Source organism: Acartia tonsa, chromosome 1 (genome assembly GCF_053477335.1).
Source record: "Acartia tonsa isolate MP-2025a chromosome 1, ASM5347733v1, whole genome shotgun sequence".
NCBI lineage: Eukaryota > Metazoa > Arthropoda > Copepoda > Calanoida > Acartiidae > Acartia > Acartia tonsa.
In genome coordinates, this window is record NC_137260.1 from 44,640,289 (window position 1) to 44,652,348 (window position 12,060).

General features: G+C 33.2%; 2 protein-coding genes and 1 long non-coding RNA gene across 4 annotated transcripts in view; 1 reads left to right on the forward strand and 2 right to left on the reverse strand.

Annotated features, from left to right (window-relative positions):
- The window catches only part of Rint1 (RAD50 interactor 1), a 44,983-nt gene extending 39,975 nt beyond the window's left edge, over positions 1-5,008 (reverse strand). For both annotated transcript variants that reach the window (XM_080162872.1, XM_080162873.1), the window contains exon 1: positions 4,977-5,008. The gene's annotated coding sequence lies outside the window, so the exon portion shown is untranslated. The remainder of the gene's footprint in view (positions 1-4,976) is intronic.
- LOC145321421 (uncharacterized) overlaps positions 1-12,060 on the forward strand; it is a 70,872-nt gene that overhangs the window by 1,558 nt on the left and 57,254 nt on the right. The window lies entirely within an intron of this gene.
- LOC145327677 (uncharacterized) lies at positions 9,726-10,304 on the reverse strand. The gene is made up of 2 exons (XR_013882221.1): positions 10,191-10,304; positions 9,726-9,878 (listed from the first exon to the last, which is right to left on the reverse strand). It is a non-coding gene; the product is annotated as an uncharacterized LOC145327677 (long non-coding RNA).

The following is a 12,060-nucleotide window of genomic DNA, read 5'->3' on the forward strand; positions in this document are numbered from 1 at the left end:
GATTTCAAAGGAATCGTAAAAATACGCTTTTTAAGTAAGCATTCTAATGCATGGAAGTCAAGAAATGCAAAAATTTTCTTACAGAAAAAGGCATACTTTTTGTGTTTCACCAACAATTTTAAAAGTATTATAAAATCTCTTAGAATTAACGTAATTAGACAAAATAACTTCTGATGAGTCATACATTACATATATTTTGACAGTATAAAAGAAAAAAACACAAATTGAAGAAATTAGTCCTAAATAATTCTAGTTGAAGTCAAGATTTTAGTTTTTATTTGTTTGTTTTTTAATCAACATTTAAGAAATCAGTAAGAGGAAACATGTTTTCACCGGTTGCCACCGGCTAAAATAACGATATTTGATTACCCAAAGACATATTTTAATCGCCAGTACTGGTTTTATTTACCCCCCCGCGCCCCCGTAGGGGTTTTTAGCCCGTTTTCTGAACGTTGGTGCACGAAAAGCTTGTAAGAAAAGGCGTTTAAATGCGCTTTTAAAGTCAAAACTTAAGATATAATTCAAATAAATAAAAGACACAAAAACATAGACATATTGGGAAATATTTATTATGACTTAGAATTAAAGTTAATAATAAATATTTTCAAGTTCTATTGCACTAAATGATGGAGAGGAGAGGGGGGGGGGGGCTAAACCTAAATCTAAACCTCTTTATGTTTGATGTTTTAATGTAACTAAATAATCGTTTCTATAGATTATTACAAATATCAGGGATCTAAAAGGATAAGACAAAGGTCAATAAATTGTACATCCCCAATGATAATACACAAAATTACCCCTTGTGTAGATTAAAGTTAGTAGTTAAAACGTTTGAACACACAACTGTAAAACTTTGGGGACTAGTGTTATAAACAGCCCAATGTCCCCTACCTCACTGCGGAAAGATAAAGTTATTATGCAAATAACGTGAGGTTCTTATAATCATTCTAAATTGGAATTAGCAAGTAGTCTTCTGTCTGTCTATTGGTAATGCTTTGTTTTTAAATTATGTAGTTACAGGGTATTCATGTTTAAAGTCAGCAGTTTTATTTAGAAAGGGAGGGGACTGTTAATTACACTAGTCCCCAAACTTCAAAGTTTTATAATAACGTTTTTATATTCGTTAGCATAAGAACTTCAGGAAATTTAATTGATTGGTTGGTTCATTAAGATGAGTGTCAAAACTTTTCAACCACTAATTGTCATCTACAGACAAATAATTTTGTAATATAATTTATTAAATATGTATTTATTAAATATGTATCAATATTGGGGATGTACATATTAATCGGTTATTGTTTTGTTCCTTAGATCCCTAGGTGTTAATATACAATACAAAGTAGCTTGATGTCCGTTTGTCTGTCCGCCCATCCCTTAAGATCTCGCTAACCACTAAACTGATTGAATTCTACTCTTCAGGGAATATATCTACTGGTCATGTGGTTGTTTAAAGATCTTTAAAAAAAATAAAAATCCCCCTCAATTTTTTCATATTTCTATAATTAGGGTCGGTCCGTCCGTACGTCTAGTACAGTTAGCTCTTTTACTTAACTTAAACAGGCTAGAATTGTCCTATCGATCTCAAACTTTTCATGTTGATTTCTACAACAGTTAGGTACGACTTAGAAAGCACAGCAACTCTATAATCGTTACCAGAAAGTTCGTACATCCATTTATAACAAGTTGATTTTTACTTTTTTGACAACAAATAATGGTTTTGAATGTTAAAAATATCCTATTCATCTGATTTTTTGAATACTGATTCCTATTTCAATAACGTCTATTGTTATAAGCGAAGCATCTCTATAATCAAGTCCTAAAAACGTCAGTATGTCCTTAAACAGTAACATGTATTTAATCAGTTTTAATTACAATTTTGTATAGACATGCATTAATATTCAGTTCTGACACTTCACAAGTGTTAAATTTCCTTTGTCCTTCCATTTCAGAGCTTCGCTTCTTTCATGGATGTTGTCATCCTTGTTTAATTATCTCTTGGGGCAAATCCCCTAGAGGCGAAGCCGCTAGTGTACATATAAACAGTAAACAAGAATCATAATATCATTATGAATATAGATATTAGTTAATAAAAATTTATGTTAATCATGCCCACATTTATAATGGATTTATTAAACATAAAAATAAAGTGAAACTTGTAGCTTGCTAAAATAAGGATCCCCATCCACCCCCATTTACACCATCCCCTCCCCTCCTACTGAAATGAATTCCATGACCCCAAATTTGACACTTTGAACACTAAAATCGGACTTCAATTAACCTAGTTACACTTTAAAGGGCCCAAAAAGCTAGTGATAGGGTAGCTGCGCTACTAAAAAAATCTCATATTGCTCTGATAACCAAAACCCCTAATTAGACATTTTAAACACGAAATTCAAGATAGTTGATGGATAGATAGATGGATAGGTAGATGAATAGATATATGGATAGATAGATGGATAAGTAAATGGATAGACAGATGGATAGATGGATGGATAGATAGAGGGATAGATTGATGGATGGATAAATTGATAGTTGATGGATAAAGAGATGAATAGTTGATGGATAGATAGATGGATCGATATACAGATGGATAGAGAGATGGATAGAGAGATGGATAGATAGATGGATAGATAGATGGATAGATAGATAGATGGATAGATAGATGGATAGATAGATGGATAGATAGATGGATAGATAGATGGATAGATAGATGGATAGACAGATGAATAGATATATGGATAGATAGATGGATAGATATATGGATAGATAGATGGATAGATAGATGGATAGATAGATGGATAGATAGATGGATAGATAGATGGATAGATAGATGGATAGATAGATGGATAGACAGATGGATTGATACATGGATAGATAGATGGATAGATTGATGGATAGATAGATGGATAGGGTAAGGGGAGACTATTTTCGGGACGGGTTAATCTGGTAATTTTCTATCTACCTTCATAAAATGACCTTTATCTCCATGTTCCTTTCAAATGACAGAAAAAAACATAAAAGCAAATTTGTTTGTTGTTAAATTACTTACAAAAAAGTATAAAATGAAATTTTTGTGAGATGAATTTTAAGGGTACTAAATAATTAAATCCCCTTTTTGGTTGATTTGCCCCAATGTGCACTGGAATTATTTGGTTTGTATTCAGAAGTTTCTTTCATTGTTTGGGCATACACTTCCTGCTCATCATATATGTTAAAATTGGGATGCTCCTCTTCATAGTGATCCTCTATACGGTTAGGTTGTATCCTCTTGTCACAAAGAGTACAGTCTGTCCCATTGACAATCTCCTGTGTGAATAGGCTTTGGGACTCTTCTCAGGGAGTAAGGGAGGGGACAATGGGCAGTTAATTCAATTTTATAGTTGTGACCCTTTCAGGTTGAAAACCCAGATATTTCCAGATAAAACAAGTATTTGCAATATAGCAACCTTCAGTGGAAATTTTTGACTTTTTGAATTGTTTTTAATTCGAAATGCACCATCCTTAAACTGATGCTTTACTACAAGCCTTTGATTCTAGATATCAAAACCCTTGTTTACAATTCATTTCCATAATTGTTATTATCTAAACTTCGGAAAATTAAGAAAACATACCATTTTATTAATTTTTTATTGTATTTATTAAAAAGCTTAGACATGAAAAAGCCTTTAAATAATTATATTACAAAACTTACTAAAACAATTACCTTCCTACAGAACTTTTAACTCAAGTTATTTCATTTAACGAAATAAAAAAGAGATACCTTGCGACAAAATTTGATACTACATAAATAAAAAAGTTGAGAACATAAGTACATCTTAATTTGAAAGATCTTAAGGTTTAAGTAACATATCTTAGGATAACTGGTAGCTGCGCTCCTAGCATCCAGGACAGGAAAATAAAATAACACCATCTTGAGATTTTAATGATAAACAAACCTTGAACAACTCAGGACTTCGTGAATTTTCCCTAAAATTTTGAAATTAATCGGATCATTAATTACAGAAATATTAAGCTGAAGACAAAAAACATTAAATCAATAAGAAACATCTAACATGTCTAAAGTAACGAAAAGAGCTAACCGTTACGGACGTACAAATGTGCGGGACCTAATTATAGGAAGGCTTTGCTCATAATAACTAATAATCTTAATATAATTTCTTTCTACAACGCACTAATCGGAATGAATTAACATTAAACAAGAATTAGATATAAAAAATGTAATGATTCAATTTACAAAATAATTTTCAAAATCAAAATATTCTGTCTGCTTGTTATTGTTTATCTTTTTGTTGACGCGCTAGTTTGCCGCGAGATTATGCATGATTTTGCGTGACGTCATTCATAATTGGTCCCCAAGATTGGTTAGAAACTGCTAAATTCTTGCATGTTCCCTTTAAGCCAGTCCCCAAAGTCTGGGACTCCTAAAAATTGAATATTCGATCCATTGTCCCCTCCCTTACTCCCTGGACTCTTCTAGCATATCCAAAACATTGTCTGAATAAATTTGTTTACTTCGACATATGTCAATTTCCTTCTCATAAATCTTGTTTTCTTTCTATGCAACACTGACTGTGCTGCATTGTTCATTGTTCATGTAATCTGAGAAAGTACTGCCAGTCCCAGTCTGTGCCTGCAACCTTATGGCTCCGGATCCGCAGCTGGAGCTGCCACCCCGTCCGTCTCCAGTGGTATTTTGCTTCGGACTCAATCCAGATTTTCAATCTGGCTTGCTTGACCGCCAATTCCGCCACCGTTGTTGAAACCATTACTGCCGTTGTTTGCCCCGAGGTTAAACCGGATCCACCGCCGAAACCAGCCTTATAACCGCACTTTTCAAGGATGCACTCAGCAGCAGGGTACAGTGACGGGCCAGGCGAGTGATGGCTCGTGTACCAGGACCCGTGCAGCCAGCTGACGTCCACAAAGTTTAGGGCCTTCCCTAATACCAGGGAGGTTGATGCTTTGGGCAGGGTAACTCTCTTGTAGAAGTGAATCAAGCAATATTAGCTTGGTCGTTTTAGACTGGCCTTCATAGGCTTTCACCTGGCTTCAACATGATTCAATCTATCTGACTTTGCCTTTGACTAAGCAATATTATGTTTTAGCCCTCAAATTTCTTTCACTAAAACTTTCTCTCCTGTCAATCCACCTGTTAAACTTCTTGATCCAGTTTCAAGACGTTGAAGTTACCATCCCTACCCTTCAACTTTAACAAGTATGCCTCATAATACTGTCCACTAAACAGGGTACCTCTCTCCACCCTGATATAGCTAGACCTCTATTCTAGCTGGCTGACATGGTTCACCCAGCCTTTAAATCTTGATGGAAGCTAGTTTAGAATTCTGACTCTTCTTTCAACTTCCCGTTCTGGTACTTGTTTGTTATTGAACTTGTGGCTTGACTTTTGCCATATGATGGGATTACCTCAAGATTCAGAATAAAATTTCAAGTACTCTTACTTTTTAAACCCTGTGGTTGTGGTTAAAACTTACAATATAAAAGCCCGTTGTCATGGGGTAAAACAAATTAAAAACTCTTGGTCATATTCAAAACCTGGGTATAAGGGTTACTAAGTTAGAGATCAACAACGACCAAACATTAAAATGTTAAAAGTTAAGATCAATACCTTTTTCTCTATCTTGAAAAAAATCCATTGTTGGACCATATTGACTTTGAGCATCTAAAAAATGCAAGGTAATTTGAGGATATCAAATATTTCAACTTTTGCAACTGAATATGGATAAAAAAAAATAAGGTTATTGGGTCCTAACAAAACACTCATTAACACTAAACTATGAGATTATGCTAAGGAAAACTTAAACTACTATGTAAAGCAAAGTTATAAAATTACTAACCGATTAATTCTATGCCAGGATGTTCTTTCTTGTAGTGTTTCTCTATTTATTTAGATGGAAGAACTTTTGCACAAGCTGAACATGTTGTCCCACACCCTTCCCAACATCCACTTCCATTCTCTCCTCTTCTAACATACAGTGGTATATATTCTGCACGAGATCTCTGGCTAAAGGGGGGAGGGGGAAATAAAACTATCTGCAGAAGGGGGAAAAAATGGAGAAATAAACAGTCCTGAAAACATTTTTTCCTTCTCTTTCCCCTCCTCAGGGGGAATAAAGAAGAAAAATATGTGTGTGGTGGAAAAAATGAATAAGAAAAAGAGTATTGAAAACATATTTTCATTTTTAACTAATCATTGAGGGAGAAACAAGGTTGGGGGGCTGAAATATTTTTTTGCTGGATGGGGAAAAATGGGGAAAATGTGCAGAATATACACACCTGCTAATAAATTGATGGATTCTGTACTTCCAGTAAGTTGAGTGGAGTATATTGTACTACAGTCCATGACACCTTGATCCGTGTCCACAATACTTGAATCTGGAACAAAACAAATTCAATGTCATCCTGTACATTCTTAATTTAGTACACATATTACTAGAATACATGCAACAATGTATTATGCCAGGAACACGCAAAATTGCAATTGAATATCAAGGGGGGGGGGGGATTAAGTTCTGACACTTTTGCGTAAACAGTGATCATAGGCTTTGTCTTTGGAGTCAAAGGATAGATCATTTAACAATAAAGTTTATTTTTTGGATGTAGTTTTCCTATTTTCAGGTACTGCAGGCCTCCAGATTGTCTCTGGACAAGATGAAATTTTTTTTTTTAAAGAGTTAGGGTTCAACTTATAAAACAAAATATGCATCTTTTATCTTAAAATAAGTAAATAACATTCAAAAGGATACATATTTTGTTTTATAATTTGACTTCTAACTCTTAAAAAAAAATTTATGACTCTGGCAGAGAACAAAATTTTTTAAAATTAGGTTAGGTTATAGGCTAGGGGGATGAGAACCAGCAGCTAGGCATGCTAGAGGGCCGAGCGCTGCAGCTAGACAGGCAATAGTGCTGAGCGCAGCGTCCAGAGTTCATAGTTCTGTCGGGGTCTGGATGGGGTATTAATTTAAAAGAAATTGAGAAAAAATATCCTAAGAGGATAATATTATTAAATCCCCCCTCCCCCCAAAACACTATAAAAATTACAACTTCTGAGCTTAAAAGCCCCTATAAGTAATGTGCCTAAATGAAAGTTGAAACATAATTCAGTCCTAAATATTATACTAAAATATCATTTCTTTCCTCCCCCCACCCCCTTCTTACCATGCAAGTCATACAGGGATACACTTGTAGTTCTTCCATCTTTGTCAACTAAGAATTCAATTAAAATCTATTCTCCTAAAGATTGTGTCTGGACTAGAATAAAAAAGTTATGTATTACAAGATAAACAATTTAATTACTCATCACTGTCAAAGATATTTTCTGAACAATAGGGATGTGACAGATAGCAGATGTGACACTTTTTGCTACCAAAACTAAAAGTCAGAGGTACTCAATTTTAAAAAAGGAGATGCAGCAATTTTGTTTAGCATGCCTTGGCACTGGAAACCATTCCTTAGTGAAAGAAAACAATAAGTTTAAAATACCTGAAGATTTAGCAGTAGTATTCGTGTCAGAATACCAAGGCTTTTTGTTGAGCTTTGGTGCTTTCACATGATCATTGTAGAATTTCACGTATTGTTTATTTAAGAAGTTTGACTCTAGTGTCGCCAGCACTCGCTTGCTAGAATCAGCCTCATCTGTTTGTTCATATGTTCTTTTAGTGCTCTCCCTAGATCTTCTAGCCCTAGAATTTATTCAAGGGTAAATATTCACAGAGATAGGGGACAAAGGATTTTTTATTACACTAGTACCCAAAGTTTGGATCTACTGCAGTTCACGGTAAAATATTGCTGGTAACGAATATTGCCAAAAATCTATGAATTTTAAAGACTGCTAGATGCCAAATGGCTGAACGTATAGATCATGCCAGCACACTGTTTTAAGCAGCATAAGAAGGCCTACAAATAATCTGGAATAGCCATAAATCAATAATGCATAACTATCTTGCAGTGCAGAGAAATGCGCATAAAAGGCCTATTTTACGCGTTTTTTTCTTCAGTGAAGCTTTCCATGTGCATCATTGGATCTTGGCTATTCCAGATTATTTGTAGGCTTCTTATACCGCTTAAAATAGTGTGCGGGTATAATCTGTATGTTCAGCCGTTTGGCAGCTAGAAGCCTTTAAAATTCATAGATTTTTAGCAATATTCGTTACCAGCAATATTTTACCGTGAACTACAGTAGATCCCAAAGTTTTTATTTATAACCTTTCCTTATTTGTTGGCCTAATAACTTTCTACACTTCAGTGAATTTTGATTGTTTTTTGAGTGTTTAAGCATTTCAACCACTAATTTTAGTCTACAGAAGGGGTAATTTTGGATGTCATCAATGGTGATGTACATCAATCTATAAGCCATTGTCTTATCCCTTATGAAGCTTATGTGTATTTAATGTCCACATATTTTGTCAATATAATACACTAACTAACACTTACCTAACTCTATGATTGCGCTTGTTGTGGGATTTCATTTTCCAAATTAAAATATTGTACACACTTTCGTGGGTCAACAAATTTCCCTGGATTTTTAGCCGAATGTTGCTGGGTAAATTATTTGCTTTTAGTTTCATTGCAGCTTCTTCATGTTGACACAGATCTTTGGCTATGTGATGCTTTTCTGGTCTGATTCCTTTGAGCAGTGATTGTATGTCAAGGTTTTTAGAGTAACTTCCACATTTTTCAGACAAAAATAACAATAGAGGGGAGGGGGTTATTGCAATCATCTGGTAATCAGTGTGCAATTGGCACTTAGAATGAGTTTTGGTATCAAAAAGGGTCACAACCACCCTCTCTCTTTTTAACAAGTGTATTATTATCATTATCCCTAATTTTGCTTTAAAAGAGCCCAAACACAGCTAGTCAGCTGCATCGCCAGCTTACATTTATTTACCTTCATGTTCAATGTCTTCAAGCCAGGAGTCTAATTGAAATCTGCTCTTACTTCCATCACTGTAGAGAGTTTCTCGCACTAAGGAGTCCACATTCATCTGTTTGGTTATTAATTTTGTTATCCAGGATTCATGCTAAAATGTACATCCAATATTTAATCCAAATTTTTTCAGAATAATTGAAGACACAGGGGTGTAGAGAAGTAAAAACATAAATAAGCTGACGATTAGTTAAGTTTTATTATAACAATTTTTTTACTTTTTCGTTGGTTATGAATTATTTTCATTGATTTTTGTCTGCCAGGATAATAACTTGTTACGCGGCAAATGTGCGCTCAGAACCTGCTAAATCCTTTAAACTGTTTTTAACCTATTTTAGAAAGGTATATCAAAAATATACTCTGACACTTGTAGAATCAAACTGCAAAGCCAAAAATGAGAACACATCGATTTTTATTAGGATTTTAAAGTTTATTTTTTACTATGAATTAAATCAATTTTACTGAATCGTGATGTTTCTTTCCTTTGTGGATAAAATACTCAGCTTTTAGAGTATATTGCTTCATAAATATTGTATGCTAGTATACAGTAAAGTTAGGTTTTTTGATTTTATCTATCAAAACTAATTAAAAATTAATTCTTTACAATATATCTATGAATTACCATAAAAATGTTTCATGTCTATTATACATTAAAACACATAAAAATTTACTTAATCCATAGTAAAAATGTTTCCCCTTCTCTAACGGATGAACGGATATTTTGAATTATAGAGTAGCTTTACTACTAAAAAGGGTAGTCAATACATACCACGCATTCTCATTTCTCAATGTTTTGTAGGAGATACAGCCACTTTTCTCTCATGTTAATATCCTCCTTCTCATCTATGTACTTTACTTCTTCCTTTTTCTCTGTTGAATGTATTTCCCGTGCTTCTTTAAAATTTTCACCAAACATCTCCTTCATTGTACTCTAAAAAATAATAATGGACGTTACAACAATATACTAATACCAATTTTTTTCCATTAGGTTAGGTTAGGCTAGGAGGCTAAGTGCCAGCGGTTAGGCATGCTATGAGGCCATTCTGCGGCCATGGTAATTATTATTTTTAGGCTACCTATTTCCTAATAAGATACCTAAATATATGAAATAATATTTAGAACAAAAATAGTGTTGTAATTACAATAGATTAAATTACCTAACAACCTTCACCTTATTTTAGACAACATTAGATTTCATCACCTTGGACCCTAATTCTTACCTAGAAACTTTTTTATAACTTACCATATCAAGACATAAATCGTCTAAGTTTGTCTTCAAGTTTGTCATTTCTTCTTTAATATCATTTCGTCTGTTGTTAGAGACTGAGGTTATGCTTTCCACCATTTCTGTTTGGTAACGAAGCAGGGAGGCTTAAGAAATAATAAAACAATAAATTCATTATTTTTTGATTGGAACACTCACCAAAAACATAATTTCTTATTGTAATCAATGCTGCAATGTACCTATTACTTTTTTAAAATTTTGATTGCAATATCCATTACTTTAACAACAAGTGGAGACATGAATAAAAAGAATTTCGCAGCACTTTTCAAACATTGCCAAATTATCTAGTCTAGAATATTCATTCAAGTATTGCTTAAAAACCGATTAATAAGATCAAAACCCATTCAGGAGTGTATATTCTGCAAATTTGACCTGGCTGAGGGGGTGAGGGGTAATAGAAATAGGAGAGAAGAACTGTAGTGTTAACCCCTTTTTCATAAATCTGACAAAGGAACTCCTCCAGCTGAAAAAAAACTTTAAAATTTTTCAAGTATATAATTTCTAGAAAGCTAACTTTATATTAAGGAATTCAACAATTCATAGCTAACTTATTAAAGGATTTGTAATATGCTTTACACTATACTAAACAATAAATTTTAACACAATATAATTCACGCGAGAAAAGCTTTATCTTAAGAAATGCAACTATATACAGCTGACTCTTCATATTAACAAAATGAAAAAATTATCCCTTTCCTCTTACCCATATGTGTACAGGTCCTGTTGAAAACGTAACGAACGTACTGTTGTATTGCTATTTGTTGTTATTTTGTTTTTATATAATTTATTTCGAGGTAAACATGAAACAAACTATGAATTTATGTATTTTAAATGTTTATAATAGATACGAATTACGAACTAAAGATTATAAATCAAGTACATTTGAAGTCCGAGATATTATTTTTTTGTTTTAACAGAAACTCAAGAAAAAAATATGATTTTATTAACTTAAATTCATAAAAGGATTTTTATTATTTTACAACGATTGCAATAGATGAAGCATATTTATTAGTAATGCACAGATAAAACATAGATGTGAAACAACAATATGAAGGCAGTACTTCATGTGATGGACTTGATTCGAGTAAAAGTTGAAAGAACAGCTCTAATTAACTCTAATGAAAAACTAGAAAACTTCAGTTTAATTCAACCAATGAGATTTCATGTAGGCTCCGATGCGATTCATTTATTGGCTCAATCAGACATTACCTCTCTTTCTTAGTACCTTTATTTGGGGGGTAAAAAATAAAAAAAAATATGTGGTTGGGGGAAAAAAATGTAAAAATTAAGAGGAATGAAAGTATTTTATTCCCACTTTTCACCCCTCTTTGGTGAAAGAAAAAAATATAAGAATATGTGAGAGGGGAGATAATATGAATAAAATAAAGAGTTTTGAAAATATTTTTCCATTTTATGCCCTTCCTTGCTGGGAAAAACTTGAAGCGGGAAAAAAACTAAAAAAATTTTGCAGCAGAGGAAAAAAAATAAATCTTGTGCAGAATAAACACCCCTGAACCAATTTTTATCCAGTACCTTCAGTAATGTGGGGTTAAAAACAAACTGCTTTTAATCGCAGAATGGTACATTTATTTTCATCTTCTTCCTCCAAATGTCTACAGCACTGTTAATTATCTAAAACAATTAAAATTTGTGTAGAATACTATATCCAATTTATTATCTATGGAAACCTTCTCTTTCGTATTCATTCGAATCCAATTCTAATCCAGGGGATTAGAAACAGTTCTCAACCACACGAAAAAAACTATTACAATGCAATACAAGAAATAAGTATTACCTAATTCAGTGAATTTTAAGAATTTTCCTAATT